Source organism: Erpetoichthys calabaricus, chromosome 18, assembly GCF_900747795.2.
Source record: "Erpetoichthys calabaricus chromosome 18, fErpCal1.3, whole genome shotgun sequence".
In the NCBI taxonomy this organism is placed as follows: Eukaryota; Metazoa; Chordata; class Cladistia; order Polypteriformes; family Polypteridae; genus Erpetoichthys; species Erpetoichthys calabaricus.
In genome coordinates, this window is record NC_041411.2 from 73,472,405 (window position 1) to 73,495,028 (window position 22,624).

The 22,624-nt window shown below is 43.7% G+C and overlaps 1 protein-coding gene across 3 annotated transcripts in view; it reads right to left on the reverse strand.

The window, feature by feature from the left end:
• slc38a3a (solute carrier family 38 member 3a) overlaps positions 1 to 20,452 on the reverse strand; it is a 121,982-nt gene extending 101,530 nt beyond the window's left edge. Inside the window, exons 1-2 of one of the 3 annotated variants that reach the window (XM_028824104.2) lie at positions 20,301 to 20,452; positions 19,888 to 19,983 (exon numbers count right to left, since the gene is read on the reverse strand). The gene's annotated coding sequence lies outside the window, so the exon portion shown is untranslated. Of the gene's footprint in view, positions 1 to 18,352; positions 18,494 to 19,887; positions 20,069 to 20,300 lie in introns of those variants that run through there. The other 2 variants (XM_028824105.2, XM_051921485.1) reach the window with 2 other exon arrangements.
• Between the last annotated feature and the right edge of the window lie 2,172 nt (positions 20,453 to 22,624).

The following is a 22,624-nucleotide window of genomic DNA, read 5'->3' on the forward strand; positions in this document are numbered from 1 at the left end:
TAATAAAATTTAAAGCACAGGTGTCGAACTCCAGGCCTGGAGGGCCGAATTGGCTGCAGGTTTTCATTCTAACCCTTTTCCTAATCAGTGACCAGTTTTCACTGCTAATTAACTTAGGCCACAGGTTCAACACGCCCTCGACCCTCTGCAGTTTGCATATCAGGAAAAGGTGGGAGTGGAGGATGCCATCATCTACATGCTACACCGATCCCTCTCTCACTTGGACAGAGGCAGTGGTGCTGTAAGAATTATGTTTCTAGACTTCTCTAGCACCTTCAACACAATCCAACCTCTGCTCCTTAGGGACAAGCTGACAGAGATGGGATTAGATTCATACCTAGTGGCATGGATCGTGGACTATCTTAAAGACAGACCTCAGTATGTGCAGGTCTGACATTGTGGTCAGCAACACAGGAGCGCCACAGGGGACTGTACTTTCTCCGGTCCTGTTCAGCCTATATACATCGGACTTCCAATACAACTCGGAGTCCTGCCACGTGCAAAAGTTCGCTGATGACACTGCTATCGTGGGCTGCATCAGGAATGGGCATGAGGAGGAGTATAGGGACCTAATCAATGACTTTGTTAAATGGTGCGACTCAAACCACCTACAACTGAACACCAGCAAAACCAAGGAGCTGGTGGTGGATTTTAGGAGGACCAGGCCCCTCATGGACCTCATGATCATCAGAGGTGACTGTGTGCAGATGGTGCAGACCTATAAATACCTGGGAGTGCAGCTGGATGATAAATTAGACTGGACTGCCAATACTGATGCTCTGTGTAAGAGAGGACAGAGCCGACTATACTTCCTTAGAAGGCCGGCGTCCTTCAACATCTGCAATATGATGCTGCAGATGTTCTATCAGACAGTTGTGGCAAGCGCCCTCTTCTATGCGGTGGTGTGCTGGGGAGGCAGCATAAAGAGGAAAGACGCCTCACGCCTGGACAAACTGGTGAGGAAGGCAGGCTCTATTGTTGGCATGGAGCTGGACAGCTTGACATCCGTGGCAGAGCGACGGGCACTGAGCAGACTCCTGTCAATTATGGAGAATCCACTAAATAGTATCATCTCCAGACAGAAGAGCAGCTTCAGCGACAGACTGCTGTCACTGTCCTGCTCCACTGACAGACTGAGGAGATCGTTCCTCCCCCAAACTATGCGACTCTTCAATTCCACCCGGGGGGGTAAACGTTAACATTTAACATTATACAAAGTTATTGTCTGTTTTTTCACCTGCATTATTATCAATCTTTTAATTTAATATTATTTATTGTATCAGTATGCTGCTGCTGGAGAATGTGAATTTCCCATTGGGATTAATAAAGTATCTATCTATCTAACTCCTTTTCCCTTCATTTTAATAGCCCGGTCTTTAAGGATTTGGTCCTCTAAATTAATTCTTTTCTTCATTAAATGGCAGCCAAACAGAAATGAGATGTGAAACAAGCCAACAGATGACCAGCTAAACTGGGGTTTCAAACTCCAACCAATTTCACTCCAACCAGTTTCTTAATGAGAAGCCAGTTCTTGCTGTTAATTAAACCCGTTACTTAATTCCATGGCTTGCTGCTGCTCTCATTCTGCTACAGCAGACATTTCCCAAATTGTTGATTTTCTTTTTCTGATTATTGACCTGAGAGATCAACCTTACCGAGACCCTCACCTTTCTTTATGTTCAGATAATGTGGTTAGCTGGTCACCTGCTCTCATTTTGTGTCTCATTATCGTTTGGCTGCTGATTAAGGAAATAGAAAGAACTAAGGGGTCTGAGTCGAGTTAATTAAATCTAAGGAAAAAGAAGTTAACTAGCAGCAAAAACAGGTCACAAATTAAAGAGGTGGCTAGAGTGAAAACCTGCAGCCCTCCAGGACTGAAGTTCGACACCCCTGATCTAAAGAATGGAAGAAGAATTAAGCAAATGTACAACGTCAATGGTGATAAGCAGTAGCTGCTCGGGGCCCCCTGTGTAAGATTTGGCAGCCGTGACGACACGTTAGTTCACAGTGACGCCTGCCATGTCCTGACAGACTAGCACTGTTCAGCTTCTCTTTATTACATTTCATTCGGTCCGGTTCATTAGGCCACCAGAAACAGAATTCAGGATGAGAAGAAACAACATTTACAAGCAAAGAGTCTGAAAGGAAGAAGCTTCTGGTTCTAAAATACAAAAGTTAAAGAGGAGGGATGGATGGCGAGAGCCCACCACACACCGATACACGTCAAGCACGAGTGGCGCGCAGTACCGCGTCTGCAGTGTGTATTATGCTCAGATTTTTCCACATGAAGAACTGCGGCTTTGCTTTAAGATTCACATTGCGCAACGTTCGTTAACGCTCATTAAACTCCAACTGACATAATTCTGCCCAACAAGCGCGCAGACCGATGTCATTCTCTGTTTGCTTCACGGGCGGCTAGCTGGAATTAATTCACTGAAAAAAGTCTTTGTTATTACCGAAGAACACGCAAAATTCAATCCTTCTATCATTTCATATAGTGCCTTTCGTGGAAGAACGTGCTTTGTGAAGCATTTCAGGTCACACTCAGTTAACTGGACATTCCAAATTCGCTCGGTATAAATCTTGCAATTGTTGTGATTGGCTTTTTGTGTCATTTTTTTCAGATTTATGGTTGTGCTCGGTCATATGCAAAATCATTCGGCATTAATGAAAATGCTCCACGTGCGCTAGTCACATTCTAAATTATAATCGCGTCCTACGGGACGCCGTGTTGGTGTTGCTCAGGGTGCGTTTCACTGGGTGGAGACCCTACGTCATTGCGTGTGTTTGGACATCTGGCTGCCTCAGTGTCTGTCTGTGTCCGGGCTTCTTTTACACCTGGTAGGATGGCCACTCTTTGAGATCCCCATTATACTTTTTGCATTCATAATTTTCACGCTAATGCCCTCAAGTTCTGGCCCCTCAATATCTCAGGACAGATGTCCCACCCTACCCAGGGAACTTGTCCCAGTCCTCTAGCCTTCTTGTGGTGTCTTATAGCAAGCCATAGATGTGATCCTAAAAACAACTTTAGCCATTTATATCCATGACAGCTTTGTACTCCTGTCTCGATGTTAACTAATGAGCATGAAGATGACACCAAGAAGCAGTCGCCGGGGGCCACACTGCAGCAGGCATTCCTGGTGACCTCAACTCGGTGTCACTGTTAAGCAGCCTTTGTCCATTCTGCGCCTTGTCACCAAGAGCATAGGCTTCAGCTGCTCTGCCTTCACCCCCCAGTGGGGTGTCAGATACCAGTGCACCTGTCCTCAGCACTCCGGTTCGCTGCCAATCCTGACCAAAAGTGCTCTGTGGGCAGGCTGTATAAGGACAAGCATGTCACGGTATGTCACGGTATGTGGGAAGGCAGGCCTGGCTGAGGGCTCTCCTCTGCTGCAGCAGTTCCAGTTTATTACAAGCTACAGTCGTGGGCAACGCTTTGAGAATGACCCAAGTGTTGGTTTTCACAAAGTTTGCTGCTTCAGTGTTTTTAGATCTTTTTGTCAGATGTTTCTGTGGTGTACTGAAGTAGAATTACAAGCAGTTCAGAAGTTTCAAAGCCTTTTATTGACAATTCCATTAAGTTTAGGCGCAGAGTCCATATTTGCAGTGTTGGCCCTTCTTTCTTTTTCAAGACTTCTGTAATTCGCCCTGGCAGGCTGGCAATCAACTTCCCGGTGGGGGTGGGGATATAATGGAGACCCCGGGATAGACACCATATATCAAGACTACATTCTCCCCCAACACACTAGATGGCAGTGTCCCAGGGCCTGGGTCCCCAGTCAGACACCAGCAGTGTATGCTGGGAATTGTAGTCCCTTGGGGCAACCCCGCTGGGTTCCATGGGTGCCACCAAGGGGAACTGCTGGGGTTTGTGAATCCTACTTTATCAAGACTACATTTTCTCTTGACACACTAGTTGGCAGTGTCCCAGTGCCTCAGTCCCCAGTCAGACACCAGCAGGGTATGCTTGGAACTGTAGTCCCTTTGGGCAACCCTGTTGGGTTCCATGGGTGCCACCAGAGCGAGCTACTGGGGCTTGTGAATCCTACTTTATCATGACTACATTTTCCCTTGACACACTAGATGGCAGTGTCCCAGGGCCTCGGTCCCCTGTCAGACACCAGCAGGGTATGCTGGGAACTGTAGTCCCTTCGGGGAGCCCTGTTGAGTTCCATGGGTGCCACCATGGGGAGCTGCTCAGGTTTTTGAATCCTACTTTATCAAGACTACATTTTCCCTTGACACACAAGTTGGCAGTGTCCCAGTGCCTCAGTCCTTAGTTGGACACCAGCAGGGTATGCTGGGAACTGTAGTCCCTTCGGGCAGCCCTGTTGAGTTCCATGGGTGCCACCAGGGGGAGCTGCTCAGGTTTGTGAATCCTACTTTATCAAGACTACATTCTTCACCGACACGCCAGATGGCAGTGTCCCAGTGCCTTGGTCCCCAGTTGGACACCAGCAGGGTATGCTGGGAATTGTAGTCCCTTTGGGATGCCCTGTTGAGTTCCAAGGGTGCCACCAGAACGAGCTGCTGGGGCTTGTGAATCCTACTTTATCATGACTACATTTTCCCTTGACACACTAGATGGCAGTGTCTCAGGGCCTCGGTCCCCAGTCAGACACCAGCGGGGTATGCTGGGAACTGTAATCCATTCGGGCAGCCCTGTTGAGTTCCATGGGTGCCACCAGGGGAAGCTGCTCAGGTTTGTGAATCCTACTCTATTAAGACTACATTCTTCACCGACACGCCAGATGGCAGTGTCCCAGTGCCTTGGTCCCCAGGTGGACGCCAGCAGCGTATGCTGGGAATTGTAGTCCCTTCGGGATGCCCTGTTGAGTTCCAAGGGTGCCACCAGAGGGAGCTGCTGGGGCTTGTGAATCCTATTTTCTTGGACTTTAGCTTGATCTAGAAGTGCTTCCTATGCACAGAGGAGGTTTACCGGTCGATCTACAGTACATCCCTGTCCTCACCTATGGTCATGAGTTGGGGGTTAAGAACGAAAGAATGACATAGTGAGTACAAGCAGCAGAAATGAGGTTTCCTCGTAGGGTGGCTGGGTGAACACTCGGCTCAGCGAATCAGGAGACCCTCAGAGTAGAGTCACTGCTCCTGCGGACCAAGAGGAGCCCATTGAGGTGGTTTCTCCACAGAGCTGCTCAGGGTGCATCCCACTGGATGGAGGACCCTACGTCATTGACCAGACACAGCGTTCCACAAAACTCTACAAAGTTTGCTCTCAACAAGTGAAGCCCCGTGTCTCTGGTCCTATTGCCACCTCATCACCAACTCCCACTCAAGCCACAAGCTGCCGCTGGCACTGCCATGGTCGTGATGGGCAGCAGCAGTCTCCCACATTGTAATTGCATCCTGCCAATTGTAGCAGAGCGCCAACTGTTAGGAGGCAGTTTTTTTTGTGCTGTGAAGCAAAAAGGCAGGGGTCCAAAGATGACACAAACACACAAGAGTAGCTGGGAATGGCAAGGAATTGAGAGGCAAACGGTGGAGTTCAGTGCACAGCCGCGCTCTTGTGTCCTTCATTAAGAGGAAGTGCATTTAGGACTGAAGCCGGGAGGGTTTTCTTTACGCAGAGTTGTGCGACTCTGGAACAGAGACATGGAGTTGAAGCAGAAACCTTGTTGACCTTTAAGAAGAATCTGGAGGAGATATGGGGAAGCAAAACAAATGGGCAACAATTCAACTGAATGGTCTCCTCTCTTTTGTCCAGTTTCTTATGAGCTCCAAGAGAGACCCCCAAGTCTGAGAACCCTGACCTCTGTTGGAATGACAAGTCCAATGCATTTCATTACTAAAAACGTTTTGTGATGCACCATCTGTTGGAATGGCAAGTGCAATGCATTTTATTACTAAAAACATTTGTGATGCACTATCTGTTGGAATGACAAATGTAGTGCATTTCATTACTAAAAACGTTTTGTGATGCACCATCTGTTGGAATGGCAAGTGCAATGCATTTTATTACTAAAAACATTTGTGATGCACTATCTGTTGGAATGACAAATGTAGTGCATTTCATTACTAAAAACGTTTTGTGATGCACCATCTGTTGGAATGGCAAGTGCAATGCATTTTATTACTAAAAACATTTGTGATGCACCATCTGTTGGAATGACAAATGTAGTGCATTTCATTACTAAAAACGTTTTGTGATGCACCATCTGTTGGAATGGCAAGTGCAATGCATTTTATTACTAAAAAACATTTGTGATGCACCATCTGTTGGAATGACAAATGTAGTGCATTTTATTACTAAAAATATTTGAGATGCACCATCTGTTGGAATGTCAAGTGCAATGCATTTCATTACCAAAAACATTTGTGATGCACCATCTGTTGGAATGACAAGTGCAATGCATTTTATTACTATAAAACATTTGTGATGCACCATCTGTTGGAATGACAAATGTAGTGCACTGCATTACTAAAAATATTTGTCATGCACCATCTGTTGGAATGACAAGTGTAATGCATTTTATTACTAAAAATATTTGTGATGCACCATCTGTTGGAATGACAAATGTAGTGCATTGCATTACTAAAAATATTTGTGATGCACCATCTGTTGGAATGTCAAGTGCAAAGCATTTTATTACCAAAAACATTTGTGATGCACCATCTGTTGGAATGACAAGTGCAATGCATTTTATTACTAAAAACGTTTATGATGCACCATCTGTTGGAATGACAAGTGTAATGCATTTTATTGCTATAAAACATTTGTGATGCACCATCTGTTGGAATGACAAATGTAGTGCACTGCATTACTAAAAATATTTGTGATGCACCATCTGTTGGAATGTCAAGTGCAAAGCATTTTATTACCAAAAACATTTGTGATGCACCATCTGTTGGAATGACAAGTGCAATGCATTTTATTACTATAAAACATTTGTGATGCACCATCTGTTGGAATGACAAATGTAGTGCACTGCATTACTAAAAATATTTGTCATGCACCATCTGTTGGAATGTCAAATGCAATGCATTTCATTACCAAAAACATTTGTGATGCACCTTCTGTTGGAATGACAAATGCAGTGCATTTCATTACTAAAAATGTTTGTCATGTGCCATCTTTTGGAATGACAGAGACATAGCAACCAGACAGACACACAGACACTTGTGCTATTATTAAGGTGAACTAGCTGTGCTACCCGTCTCAGAAGGATTAACATCTAAATAATCAACATACATCTCACTGTTACCGTTTGTAGTGCACCATGAAATGCAGATGTCTCTGTTACATGGGGCTCATAAAGGTTCTGTTAATGTTGGTGACGCTCCATCTGTTGGAATGACAAATGCAATACAACGCATATGTCTCATTCTGTGATGCGTCATTTGTTGGAATGACATTGGCACAGCAACTGGATGCACATGCAGACATCCATCCATCCATCCATTCTCTTCCGCTTATCCGAGGTCGGGTCGCGGGGGTAGCAGCTTGAGCAGAGATGCCCAGACTTCCCTCTCCCTGGCCACTTTGTCTAGCTCTTCCGGGAGAATCCCTAGGCGTTCCCAGGTCAGCCGGGAGACATAGTCCCTCCAGCGTGTCCTGGGTCTTCCCCGGGGCCTCCTCCCGGTTGGGCGTGCCCGGAACACCTCACCAGGGATCTACCCTTTAATTAAGGTGGATGACAGGATACTTCAGTTATTATCAAGTAATATTTCATACAGCATCTTTGGAAGTGTGTGCTTTGTCAAACATTTGTTCAAAATAATAAAGAAAAAATCTTATGAAACAGTGAATTTCAAAGGAAAAAGTGCAGAGCTCACAAAGCAAAGCAGTGGATGACTAGGATGTGATTCACCATAAATGAAAGAGTGACAGTAGCCACCAGCATATGCCAGGATCAATCAGTATGTACACTTTAAAAAAAATGACCACATCAAGAAAAGGTTTCTGCTTATTGACAACCTCACCAACACACACACTCACTGACATGGACACAGAGAGCTAGGGCAGGCACTCATGGACGGGAATGGGCTGCTGGCATCTTCTTCAATTAGGTCTTTTGTGGACGTCACTTCACTGGCCCATGACTGGGGGACACCAGGCAGCCACTACTGCTGCCCCCTCATGCTTAACATTGCAGAAACGACTTCAGCAATCATCACAAAAAGTGATGAGTCCGCGGGTACCACCAATGACCTGCCAGAGGATCACACTCACGTTCTCTCAGAATATAAACACACGTCTCCTAGCAACCACAGGAACATAAAGGGTGCTATTAATAACAACTAAGATGAATAAACCATGACGCTACTGTGCCCAGGGCACATGACGAACTCGGACACATGTTTAAATGCCTAGGACAGCGCGGTCATGTAGCCGGTTTAACTTTGATCACACGTATTGTGACGCACATGACCACGGAGAGAACAAGAAGGGGGCAGGACAGAAATGAAGAGGGGTGCTTATGGAAATAACACTCTCGACCCCTTTAAGCATGTGAAGGACCCACCAATAAGGTCACTTGCTTTTTGCTAAGACACTGCCGAGCTTGCTAGTCACCACACTCCATGCCGGTCTATTTTTACCACCTTGACATTAAGATCAGCTACATTTCAGAAATGCTCGATGTTCTTCTGTGTATTAGTGGGGGGGCTCAGCATGTTTTCTCTCCTCAAAACGTCACTCTTTTTTTTTTTTTTAACAATATTTTGTGTTTAACAGAGGGATGGCACAGGGGCACAGTGCTTAGAGCAGTTGTCCGAATGGAACCTCCATGTCACCTTCCACCATCTATTCCTTCGTCGTCCCCAGTTTAGAGAAATTGGCACTTCTGAGCCAGCATTCGGCGAGCTTGTGTGGTTCAGTTCCCGCCTTGTGCCAAGTGCTGCCAGGATAGGCCTCGCCCGCTGCTGCCCCAATCTGTATCAAGCGGGCATGAGACTGCTATGAGGAAAACTCCACCCAGAAATGTTACTTACCCCTTGTAGTGGGTAGTGATGGCTGCGAAAACATTTAATTCTTACATTCAGAATGGAGAGAAACAATCTGCATGGCAGCAGTTTCCAGTAGGATTGAATCGGGAGACGGAATGTAAGAGTAATAAACAGACAAGATCGAAACCAGGAGGGCGAGATTCAAGTAAACAACAGCCAGGACGGGAGACAAAAATCATAAATCGAGAGAAGTAGCCGGAATATCTGGCGCAGCCTAAGCCAGACCGCAGGCCGAAGACCAGAAAACAGTTTGTAGTCGGAGACGAGACGAGACGACAGTTTGAAGTGTTGAATGAATCCCAAACTCGGAGAGTAAAGGAGTGTGTGACGCTGGCCTGTATACCGTTGTGGTAATTACGTCACGCGTCACACACGCCTGCGTGTCTTCCCTAATAAAGGCCTGGCAACAAAAAACAGTAAACGACGACTGTGCCAATACTATCAACAAAGCAGTGCCTTGGGGAGACATTTTTCCAAATTAGTGCCTTTGAAAACATCAAAAAACACACTAGAAAGTTTAATTCTTTGACCTCTAAACCCAAATGTTACCTCCAAGTCTGTAAACAAATAACTGAATAAAAAAAAAAAAAACAAAAATACAACGTCCAGATCATCATGAGAATGTTGAGCAACACTGGACAACAGCAAACGACCATGAAAAAATGTCATGCAACTCGTGTTGTGTAATCCACACGTCACGTCTGGAGATGAGTGAACCCTGTGGAGTTTTAGCGAAATCACAGAAATGTTTGCAGACTTCGTCGAAATCCACAAAGGGGACGCAGGAGCTGAGTTGGTTTTGAGTGGCTAGTATTGGTGTAACAGCGGCGCCCCTCAGGTGATGCTGACCACCTAAAATCTGCTCTCACTCCACACGTTTAGTCGCCGTCACATGAAGTGCAATACTAGCCAATTAAAAGGCTGTTACTGGGCAGGACTCGTGACCAATGCATGAAGGAGGAGGAGGAGGAGAAGGCGGCTCTGAGGTCAGTCGTTAACATTAATTTATCAGTTGAGTGCACAGGAAACAAAATACAAATGAAAACACGCACGTTATAATTGTCACAGCAGACGTTAAAAAATGGAGGAGCACCATGTTGTGTCCAGGCAACAATCACGGCGTGTTGTTCTTTCAGTAAGAAAGTCCTGTACTTTATTTGGTATTTCTTTTTTTCATTTTCATATATGTCATTTCATGACTCACTCTTCATACTTTGCCTAAATAGTATTTGTCATTCTGTATAATGCCTAGATATTGTATACAATGCCAAGGGATAATATATAGCATATTAAAGTAACACAGGCATTTCATGCTTTGCATAAAAACGTTACACATTCTGTAGATTTACTAGGCATTCTATACAATAGCTGCTATTCACACATCTCCACTAAAATACATATATACATACAGACATATATTGTATATATATATATATATATATATATATATATATATATATATGTGTGTGTGTGTTATATAGTTTTACAGGCGTACACACTCCTCTGCATCTCCTCGCGGGGATCAAACCTCGGACGTCAGCGGCAAAGCTCCTTTACGCTGCGCCACGGCGTCTGTATATATAAATATATATATATATATATACACACACATATACATATACGCATACATATATATATATATATATATATATATATATATATATATATATATATATATATATACTAGCCATGTGCACCCAACTACGTTGCGCGTGTTAAATTTGTCTGAAGGGCTCCCTGTTTAAACGCGGCTGCCAGTCGTGAACTGGGCCCTTCATCGCACAGCATTATGATTTTTTTATAAGGGAAACAAAATTACAAAACAAAACCCTTGGACATTGATTCGATAGGAATGGCCTACTCGGAATCACTGTCCGAATAATAATTCTGTGGTGGTGGAGGAGCATTTCTGCTTCTCTCCGTTCACAGTCCGTCTTGTTTTCACGACGCTGTCGTTTCCTCTCACGATCTCTTCTCAATCTTTCTCCAATCTCGCAGGTTGCTTTGTGGCAATCCAAAGAATAAGGCAATATACACGGAGCAATGGTTATAAAAGGGGGACACATAGGTATCCAGGCTCTTTAAAGCTTAAATAGGGATCACTTCACTGACATGTGAGCAAGCCACGGTACAACTGTGAGACACGCAGCACTCGCCGGCTACAACAGAACAATAATAATTTCCAGAACGTGCTGTTACGTTGTCATTCATTTTACCCACTGTCTTTCTTTCATTCATATGTTACGTAGGCACGTACCTTTTATCCTCGGCAATCTCATTCTCTAACCAGCGTAACACCGTCCACCACCCCTTTCGTTATTCCAGCACATTGTTGACATCCGTGAGTAACAACAACGTACTAAACTGGAAGATGGTCTACGCATGCGTGGAATTCGCGGACAAAGATCAAGATCCAAATGAAGATTATATATAAAGATTAGTTAATTTAAAGCACAATAATTTGTTTAGTTTGAATGTCTGTGTTTTGAGGTGTGACTGGAGTACTACAGTCTTCAGTAGTATAAGCCTGGAGGAGATTCTTAATGCAATGCCTATGTCTTAGCTGTCTCTCTACTGCCATCTAGTGCTTCTTCTAATTAATTCGTGGACAAACAAAGATCAAGATCCAAATGAAGATTATCTATACTTTATATACAGTGCATCCGGAAAGTATTCACAGCGCATCACTTTTTCTACATTTTGTTATGTTACAGCCTTATTCCAAAATGGATTAAATTCATTTTTTTCCTCAGAATTCTACACACAACACCCCATAATGACAACGTGAAAAAAGTTTACTTGAGGTTTTTGCAAATTTATTAAAAATAAAAAAATTGAGAAATCCCATGTACATAAGTATTCACAGCCTTTGCCATGAAGCTCAAAATTGAGCTTAGGTTCATCCTGTTTCCTCTGATCATCCTTGAGATGTTTCTGCAGCTTCATTGGAGTCCACCTGTGGTAAATTCAGTTCACTGGACATGATTTGGAAAGGCACACACCTGTCTATATAAGGTCCCACAGTTGACAGTTCATGTCAGAGCACAAACCAAGCATGAAGTCAAAGGAATTGTCTGTAGACCTCCGAGACAGGATTGTCTCAAGGCACAAATCTGGGGAAGGTTACAGAAAAATTTCTGCTGCTTTGAAGGTCCCAATGAGCACAGTGGCCTCCATCTCAGGTCTGGACGAAGTTCAAAACCACCAGGACTCTTCCTAGAGCTGGCCGGCCATCTAAACTGAGCGATCGGGGGAGAAGGGCCTTAGTCAGGTAGGTGACCAAGAACCCGATTGTCACTCTGTCAGAGCTCCAGAGGTCCTCTGTGGAGAGAGGAGAACCTTCCAGAAGGACAACCATCTCTGCAGCAATCCACCAATCAGGCCTGTATGGTAGAGTGGCCAGACGGAAGCCACTCCTTAGTAAAAGGCACATGGCAGCCCGCCTGGAGTTTGCCAAAAGGCACCTGAAGAACTCTCAGACCATGAGAAAGAAAGTTCTCTGGTCTGATGAGACAAAGATTGAACTCTTTGGTGTGAATGCCAGGTGTCACGTTTGGAGGAAACCTGGCACCATCCCTACAGTGAAGCATGGTGGTGGCAGCATCATGCTGTGGGGATGTTTTTCAGCGGCAAGAACTGGGAGACTAGTCAGGATAAAGGGAAAGATGACAGCAGCAACGTACAGAGACGTCCTGGATGAAAACCTACTCCAGAGCGCTCTTGACCTCAGACTGGGGCGACGGTTCATCTTTCAGCAGGACAACGACCCTAAGCACACAGCCAAGATATCAAAGGAGTGGCTTCAGGACAACTCTGTGAATGTCCTTGAGTGGCCCAGACTTGAATCCGATTGAACATCTCTGGAAAGATCTTAAAATGGCTGTGCACTGACGCTTCCCATCCAACCTGATGGAGCTTGAGAGGTGCTGCAAAGAGGAATGGGCGAAACTGGCCAAGGATAGGTGTGCCAAGCTTGTGGCATCATATTCAAAAAGACTTGAGGCTGGAATTGCTGCCAAAGGTGCATCGACAAAGTATTGAGCAAAGGCTGTGAATACTTATGTACATGGGATTTCTCAGTTTTTTTATTTTTAATAAATTTGCAAAAATCTCAAGTAAACTTTTTTCATGTTGTCATTATGGGGTGTTGTGTGTAGAATTCTGAGGAAAAAATGAATTTAATCCATCTTGGAATAAGGCTGTAACATAACAAAATGTGGAAAAAGTGATGCGCTGTGAATACTTTCTGGATGCACTGTATATGTTTATGTATATGTGTGTGTTGGGAGAAGGGTGATTAGGATAGAGCTGCCAGGTAAGAGGAGAAGAGGAAGGCCTAAGAGAAGGTTTATGGATGCAGTGAGAGTGAACATGAAGGTGATGGGTGTAACAGAACAAGATGACGAGGACAAGAAGATATGGAAGAAGATGATCTGTTGTGGCAAACCCTAACAGGAACAGCCAAAAGAAGAAGAAGATATATATATTATATACGCTTTGGTGGTGGGAAACGCTTTCCTAAGGATGACTTTCCCACCATAAAGGCTCTTTTTCCTTTTAACTTGTGTCTGAGCCTGTGTGTCGGGTGTTTGGGGAGCTGGAGTGCCCCCTGCTATCCACAATATATAGATATATGCTCTCACACAATCAATTCATTGATAATGGCAGCTAAACACTGCTCAAATGTAAATATACCTGCACAAAATCTCATAATTTTTAATCATTAATTGCACTACAGCTTCTTTGCCCTTAAAGTACACATTTACTGTATTTATACAGGTTTGTTTTTTTTTTCTTTAGTGTATCAGCTGGAGCTTCGTAATTCTTGAAGTGTAGTTATAAATATGGATTACCATTTTAATTATGTAGTACTTGTTTCTTACCAGAACTTACTCTGCATGACACACTGCAACACAGTTCAAATCATTACAAAAGCCACAGATGTATCACATGTCCATAAGTTGTTGATCAAGAAGACACCAAACTAACAGGCTTAAAAGATTTACAAGTTAAAGACACATTTCGCAGTTAAGCAAACATTTTTCTTTTTCCAATTCAAAACATAAGCTGCTGCAGTTAAAACAAGCTTGGTGTCTGTTTTAATTAAAGGACAAAATAAATAAAGTTCTACCTGTCTGTCTATCTCAAATGAAAAGATCTGAACCTTTTCTTGCCATTTGTCAAATTGCACAAGACGACTCCTCCGATTCCTTTACCTCAGTTTATTACTCTGCTTTCTTTAACGTAAAGGCTAATATTCCAGTCAACTCGCTGCTCTTTGTTTACGCTGCAGAATGTTTGTTGCAAAAAAAACACATGCTGACTCAACTACCGTAATACCTCGTGTAAAGGAGCAGGTCAGGTCAGGCTGGGGAGCATGCACTGGTACGGCGCGTTGCCCATCTACCACTTGATGAAACAGCTCGGGGCCCTGGTTGGCAACAAAAAGGCAGACACGTGGTCCAGTCCTACCCATCTATCTGTCGCTGCCAGGGGTTACATGGGCGTCCCCTTGGCCTGGTCCAGCTGCTCGGATCCTCAACAATGAAGGTCCTGTGAGCCGGATCATCCTCTGGGTAATCGTGCCACATGGCTATAGTGTCATAACTGACGCTCCCTCACAATGCAGGTCATGTGCCTCATTCGGGACTCCATGAGCAACACAAAGTCAAACCAGCGGGACCCAAGGATTCTCTGAAGAGACACAGTACCGAAGGAGTCCAGTCTTCATCTCCGGTCACTGGATAGCATCCATGTCTCATAAGACAGGGCGCACCAGGACTCTAAAGACTTGGACCTTCGTCGTTTTGTATAGATATCGGGAGCGCCACACACCCCTTCCCAGTGACCTCATGATCACCCCCCCCCCCCCCCATGCTCTCCCAATCTGTCTAATGACTTCATAAGAAGAGTCACCAGAGACATGAATGTCACTGCCAAGGTAACTAAACCTCTCAACATGGTCGACACTCTCTAAGCACTGGCTCAACTACCATAATATCTCCCGTAAAGGAGAACTGTAACTAAATTACCGTAAGGCTTAGAAAAGCAGGGGATGAATAGATTGATTTTTGGGATTGGCCCGTTTACCAATCACAAATTTTATTTATTTTTTTTTTTTTGTGAAAATCGTCCAATTTAGATGGGCGGCAGATCGATCGATCAGGGCAGCCCTAGTTTTCTCAGCCATCACTACACTCTACACAGGGTGAGGCTCGTATAAAAATAAAATCTTTTCTGGGTGGAAGTATTCCTTTACATTTATTAGTCCAAGAGTGGTGACAAGTATGCAAATTGTGAAAAGCGAAGCGCGTGCAAATCACAAAACCCCTGTAGCACAGGCGGCAGCACGTCCAGCCATAAGAAGAACGGTAACATGGACACGTAGCACGTGTCTGTAGTAAACACCATCACAAAGCATTTCATAGGCGCCATACCAGACAACTGTTTCCTAATTTGAAATGTGGGGTAGCCACACGTTTTGTTTCACACTTTCACCTCCATTGCAGCTTCTCCTTATGAATGTTGACAATGTGACCAGCAGGCGGTGTGGCTTAGTGGATTGGATGCTGGAATGCACACCACGGGACCACCAACTCAACTGTCTGTCCATCTGTGACCTCCAGTACATCACAGACACACCCAGTCCCCAAGCTACTACCTTCAAAGAGCTCAGCACACACGTTCAAAGTCGACCATTTATATGTCCACACGATTAAAATGAAGATGATTGAATTACGAATCACAATGCCCGCAGTACTGCTCAGTGCCCGCTACTGGGGCACACGCTGGCTGAGAAGTGGACTCTGCAATCTTATCATTTCAAGTCCAGCAATGAGGCCACCGAGCTGCACATAAATCCCATTGTACAATTAAGTGTCTGTGATGGCACAAAAGAAAGCACCCTGCTGCTGATACTCACTGACTATAACTGGGATATATCCGTCCATATCTACTGACCCACACTCAAACATCTGGTGCCCAGAATCAAAAACCACGAGCCCAAGCTGTTTAGTGTAATAAACACGATGGAGTACCTCATCCTGCGGGACTGGATAAGGACAATTAGCTGGTGCGGGAAAATTAATTTCTGGCTTATACTTTGGAAAATAAAGATTATTCACGTGCAAAGAGCGTCTGTTGTAAACACTTGAAAAATAGAAAAACAAGACACGGGCTTGGAGTGGTGCGTCCAGTACTCCATGTCAGTGTCACTTTAGCGCTGCTGCAGGACATCAGATTTTACAGTACAGTACCACCGATTGTGCTGTACAATGTGCAGGCAGGCACAAATAACTTACATTGTATTGTGTACATAAAGACATGTCAAGTGCAATGAAGAGGAAATTGGAATCAAATGAACAACTTCAATAATATTTGAAACTAAACACATTGGGTCAGCGGAAATAAACAAGCAGTAGAGAGGGACAGATTGGCACGGGGGGCTTAATGTCGCATTGACCTGCACAGATCTAGGGGTGTGTATGTGTGTGAGAGAGAGAGAGCGTCAGAGTGTGTATGTGTGTGTTTGGGTGTGTCTGTGTGTGTCTCAGGGTGTGTATCTGTGCGCGTGTGTGTGCTGGGGTGCATGTGTGTGTGCGTGTGTGTGTGTGTCAGAGTGTGTGTCTGTCTGTGTTTGTGTCAGAGTGTGTGTGTGTGTGTGTGCCTCAGAATGTGTATCTGTGTGTGTGTCGGGTGTGTGTGCGTGTCAGGAGGTGTGTGTGTGTGTGTGTGCGTGTGTGTGTGTCTTTGTTCCTGTTCATTTCTTCCTTTTCATCCCACATGTGCTCTGGTAGGGCAAACAATCCGACAACCATCTTCACACAGAAATTCACTTGGCTGGCAGAACGACATGCCCACCTCCTTTTGAAACTCTGTGGGTCCCTCCATTTGAAGACCCTCTTGTTTAATGGATTTCTGTCTAACGGATTTTGGCTGTAGGGTTTTTGTAACTCTCTTGTATTTTGTTTTGTGCTCTTGGTGTCTGGTGATTAATTTTGTCACCTTGTCCTATTACTGTTGTCCCCGCCCCCCCCCCCCATGTAGTCCCCAGACAGATGTTCTTCAGTTATGTCAACCAACATTATAAGTTGCTTTGGATAAAAGCATCTGCTAAGCAAATAAATGTAAATGTAAACGTGTGCCTACTACTGTGCAAATTAAAAAAAATGTTAAACAAATTATGGATTTGTTAAACTACTTGAGCAAATATTTTGCATATCAGTAGGCCTGGTCCTATGACTAAACAGAGCAAACGGAGAAAATCCCAGTTAAATTAAACCAGTTCTACAGCAGCTACTGTTGAACATAAGCAGAGTGCTTTTGAAGAATATGGAGACAAGTACTGGGCCAAACTGGACCAAAAACAGCTGACAAAGAAAACACAATGCACCTTGTTTGAAGAAAATATGTCAATTGTTTTGGAAAATTTCACTGTACACAGGTCTCGGCATTCAGGGCGGACATCTCAAAAACAGCTCCTTATCAAACGTTCTATCTTTGCTGGCATGTAGTCATTCAGGACCTTTACACAACACAACAAATGCACCATCTTTCAATGAAAATGGCAACTTTTAAGAAGCAATTTGAACACGTGAAAATCAATTTTACTTTTCTACAGACACAAAAAAAAAACCAAACAGACATCGGGCTAAAATCAGCTACTCTCTGAATTTTGAACATTGTGGAATCCGAATCTGAACTTAACTTGATAGCCAGTTTCTGACCCTCTCACCAAACTTCAGTCTACATGAGAGTAGAAAGGCAGAAAGATTTGATATACAGTAAATGAATCTAAGGGGGCGTCTCTTATATTCCATTCTGGAAATTCAAGACTAATACTAACAGAACCACAGAGACAGATACACGAAAGGCACTATATGATAGATAGATAGATAGATAGATAGATAGATAGATAGATAGATAGATAGATAGATAGATAGATAGATAGATATGAAAGACACTATATAATAGATAGATAGATAGATAGATAGATAGATAGATAGATAGATAGATAGATAGATAGATAGATAGATAGATATGAAAGGCACTATAATAATAGATAGATAGATAGATAGATAGATAGATAGATAGATAGATAGATAGATAGATAGATAGATAGATAGATAGATAGATAGATAGATAGATAGATAGATAGATAGATAGGCTGCGGTGGGTTGGCACCCTGCCCGGGATTGGTTCCTGCCTTGTGCCCTGTGTTGGCTGGGATTGGCTCCTGCAGACCCCCGTGACCCTGTAGTTAGGAATATAGCGGGTTGGAAAATGGATGGATGGATGGATAGATAGATAGATAGATAGGCTGTGAATGGCTCTTTGACCTTTTAGGAGTTACTTATGACTTCTAGGAAAGTGATGAGCTTACTGGACGTTATTGGCCGATCTGATTTATACTAAAAGCTTCACAGAAACCAAAGCGGACCGACCTTCACAGGCAAACCGAGATGGTGTCATTCCCGCGCGTGTTTTCTTCTTCGGGGGGTCTCCTCTCCGACCCGCACAGGGCTGCAGGCTCCTCCAGGCGCTCTCCGAGGTGTCCCACGTGGGATCGAAAGAAGCAGAACTCCAGATGGCAGAAGAGCTGTTGGCTGCACGTGACCCGTGACTCCTTTTACACGCGATCGCGTGGGGGTCGGTTTATTTTTCCTTGTGAACAGCCATACAGCGTATAAAGAACCGAGATGTAAACTGCATGTGTGTGAGTATCCACGATGTACTCCTTCTCACAAGGTATAAAAAGTAAACTGAAAAACTAACCAAATGAACAGGTAGATCACTAGTCCTCGTGTGTCCTAACACATCCGTACAACCTCACTGACACTCAACGCGCGACGATTCTTAGGTACTCACTCACGATGTGACTAAATCGATTTCTGTGGGGAAAAAGTGAGCATTATCGTCAGCTTGCAGCGCTACACGTCAACCGCAAGTGCGGACACAGCCAGCTATCCTCGAGGGTCGCGTGGCGCCCGAACAACAACGTGCTGCATTTCGGGTTTTCAGTCCAATTCATCCATTTTGCAAACTCGCCTCATTCATCTGTGGGTGACGAGAAAGCGACCCCTGTTCTGCAGTGTTGTGTTAAGAAAGGATCCCAGCCTTGGCCAGGCGAGAGGGCACACAAACTTGCCGATAGCATTGAATCGGCAGGACACCAGCCTGCTGTAGCCCTCACTAACTCAATCATTATTTTACACATAACAACAGCAGTCTATTTCACTTGTCCTGTCCTGCCATGAATTTTGCCTTTAATAACCATCATCTTCGCCATCAAGTCCCAACGTGTGCGCCTGTTGTGCTCATACCGAGCGAAGGTTAAAAAGAAAAAAGATGTCCAGCTGTTCGTGTAGCTGTCGCTGCCGATCGTCTCCGTGTGTTCGGGGTGCCTCGCGAAAGATCCATGAAAGATCCATGCGAGAGGAACTGTATTTGTGGTCTTAACCAGCAGTAGGGTTTTTGTTTTCATGAACTTATCTCCGCTCGCACATGTGACAGAAATACGCGTGAAAGTTGCTTATAAAGAAGTGGAACGTTATTACTAAAAACGGGGGTTTCCGTGCGTCAAACACTTCAGAAAGCGCTATGTGAGATGTGTTAATATGGTCATAAAGCGCCCTTAAGTTCAGAAATTGCAAACAAAAATAATAATAATAATAATTTCACGCTACTAAAGCTATCAAATGCCCTTCAGCTTTAACTGCATTAAAAACATGAAGAGGTGCTCCGTGCGAAACCGGTTCTATGGTTCATATTGATTTATCGTCGTCTCCAATAACACAATAAGACCTCATGGCTTTTTAGTTGCAAAACTAATCAAAACAAATCAATAATAAATACGTGAAAAAAGAAAGCATAAACTGTCACGCTTCACGTAATAGGAGCCAGAAACGGAGTACTCACCGCACAACTGAAATCCGTTTGCACCTTCGTCCGCTCCTTCGTCCAGTCTCTTCTCTCTTCGAAATCCTGCCGTGCACCTCGTCTTGTAACAGCCAACTAATCAAACAAAACACCAAGTTTTAACTTACTAGTTTTTTTCCTTTTTTTTCCAAGCTTCCAAGAATTACACTTCTGCCTCTAATTTCACGTCAGCAAGAAGCCTCGGCCCTGGTGGCCGCCCCTCGTACAAGCGGTCCAATCATCTGCAGGGAGGGATCGATCCCGGCGAGAAAGAACCGAGAGAGGAGAGGTTCAGAGAAAGAGAGAAAGAGGAGAGAGGCATGCCATTCATCTTGTTTGTGTGATCAGTTCTTTTGTATTAGGGAGACAGCAAATGTCGCTTAAACAGATGAAATTTGGATAGAACTGCTTACTCGTATCTTTAATCCCAGGTCGATTCCCAGTCCAGTCTGGAGTCAGTGGAGTGCCTTCGGTGAGGGTGTTTTACGATTTTCTCATAGTCGCGGGTTCACCTCTCACAGTTCTCCTGTTGAGCGGCGACTGTCAGGCTGTCCCCGTGCGAATGGGCGGATCCTGCTGTCCAGTGCAGAGTTTGTTTTTTGTGTCGCTCTCTGACCAGTATACTATCTATACACTGGATTCACAGACTTCAGAGCCCTTCACTTTCTGCACACTTTATTGCAGTTTCTTAAATTATTGGGTTAGCGCCACTGAGTCGCGTTGTATTAAATGGGAATGGGTGGCGTATGGCTTGTGAAGCTATAAGGTCGCTCCGGGCTGATAAAGCAATCGATATTACTCTGTTATGTCGATCGACGGGATTCTCCAGGGCCCCCATTCCCCAGCTAGGTCTATAGTCTTAATTCCCCAAGTGGGTGTCACTAGGTCGACCGGCTGAGATTCTTAAAGGGGGACCCCCGCTATGTCGCTTGCCGTGTTCCTCTAGGGAAAACCCCGCAAGCCGATCTATCTATCTTAAAGTGTGACCCACCCCAAAATCTGACAATTGTCTTTAGATCAGTCTCAAGGACCCCAAGAAGGTGCAAGATTTGGTCGTAAAAAAAAAGTTTACGAAAACTTGTTTTATTGTGAAGCAGGTTTAATTTTTTTACGAATAAAATTGGCATTTTTTTTTGTGCGAGGCAGGTTATGTCTGCAAACCACGACACACATGGACACTCCTGAAGAGCAGCAGAAACCTGCAAGTGCAAACTGTGTGGCAAAAAACAACAACGGTACAGTGGGATGAGAATCAGACACCGTCACTATCTTCACACTTTTATAATGCTGCAGATTTCATTTTAAATAGACATATTTGCCATTTTTACTCATCAATCTGCGTCAATAACTCATAATGACAAAGTGAAAGCATGGTTTCAAAAGGTTTGTGAATTTATTAAAAAAAAATCAAACACTGAAATCTATCTATCTATCTAATCCTGCCTACTATACTAAAAATTAATATCAATCTATCTAATCTTGCCTACTATACTAAAAACTAATATCTATCTAATCCTGACTACTATACTAAAAATTAATATCTATCTAATCCTGCCTACTATACTAAAATGAATATCTATCTATCTAATCCTGCCCACTATACTAAAATGAATATCTATCTAATCCTGCCCACTATACTAAAAATTAATATCTATCTATCTAATTCCTGCCTACTATACTAAAATGAATATCTATCTAACCCTGCCTACTATACTAAAAATTTATATCTATCTATCTATCTAATCCTGCCTACTATACTAAAATGAATATCTATCTAATCCTGCCTACTATTTTAAAAACTAATATCTATCCATCTAATCCTGCCTATTATACTAAAAACTAATATCTATCTATCTAATCCTGCCTACTATACTAAAATGAATATCTGTCTATCTAATCCTGCCCACTATACTAAAAATGAATATCTAATCCTGCCTACTATACTAAAAATTAATATCTATCTATCTATCTACTATACTAAAATTAATATCTATCTATCTATCTAATCCTGCCTACTATACTAAAAATTAATATTTATCTATCTATCTATCTTGTCTACTATACTAAAATGAATATCTAAGAAGATATTTATCAGTTATATAGTGCCTTTCCTATCTATCTATCTATGAACATATTTATCAGTTATATAGTGCCTTTCCTATCTATCTAAGAACATATCAGTTATATAGTGCCTTTCCTGTCTATCTATCTATCTATCTATTATACAGTCTTTTCTATCTTTGTAACTACATTGTACATCCATCCATTCCTAACCGTCTTAATCCAGGGCAGGATCACAGGGCAGCTGGAGTTACACCAGCAATCACACAGGGCAGGAACAATCACTTGATGATGTGTCATTCAATCACAGGGTGTGTACATACACACACCCACACAGACACACACTAGGGTCAATTTAGAAACAGCAATGCATCTAACCTGCATGCCTTTGGACTGTGGGAACAAACTTGAGCACCCAGAGGAAACCCACGCAGACACGAGAGAAACATGTAAACTCCACACAGTGAACATCCATCTGTCCAAACTGACTAACCTGGCAAGAAGGGCTTTGGTCAGAGAGGTGACCAAGAACTCAATGGCCACTCTACCAGAGCTTGAGAACTCCTCTGCTGAAGTGGGAGAATCTGTCGGGAAGACCAACTGTCTGAGCAGCACTCCATCAGCCAGGTGTATATGACACAGTCGCTAAGTACGTTCAGAGAAGTAAAGAGGGCCT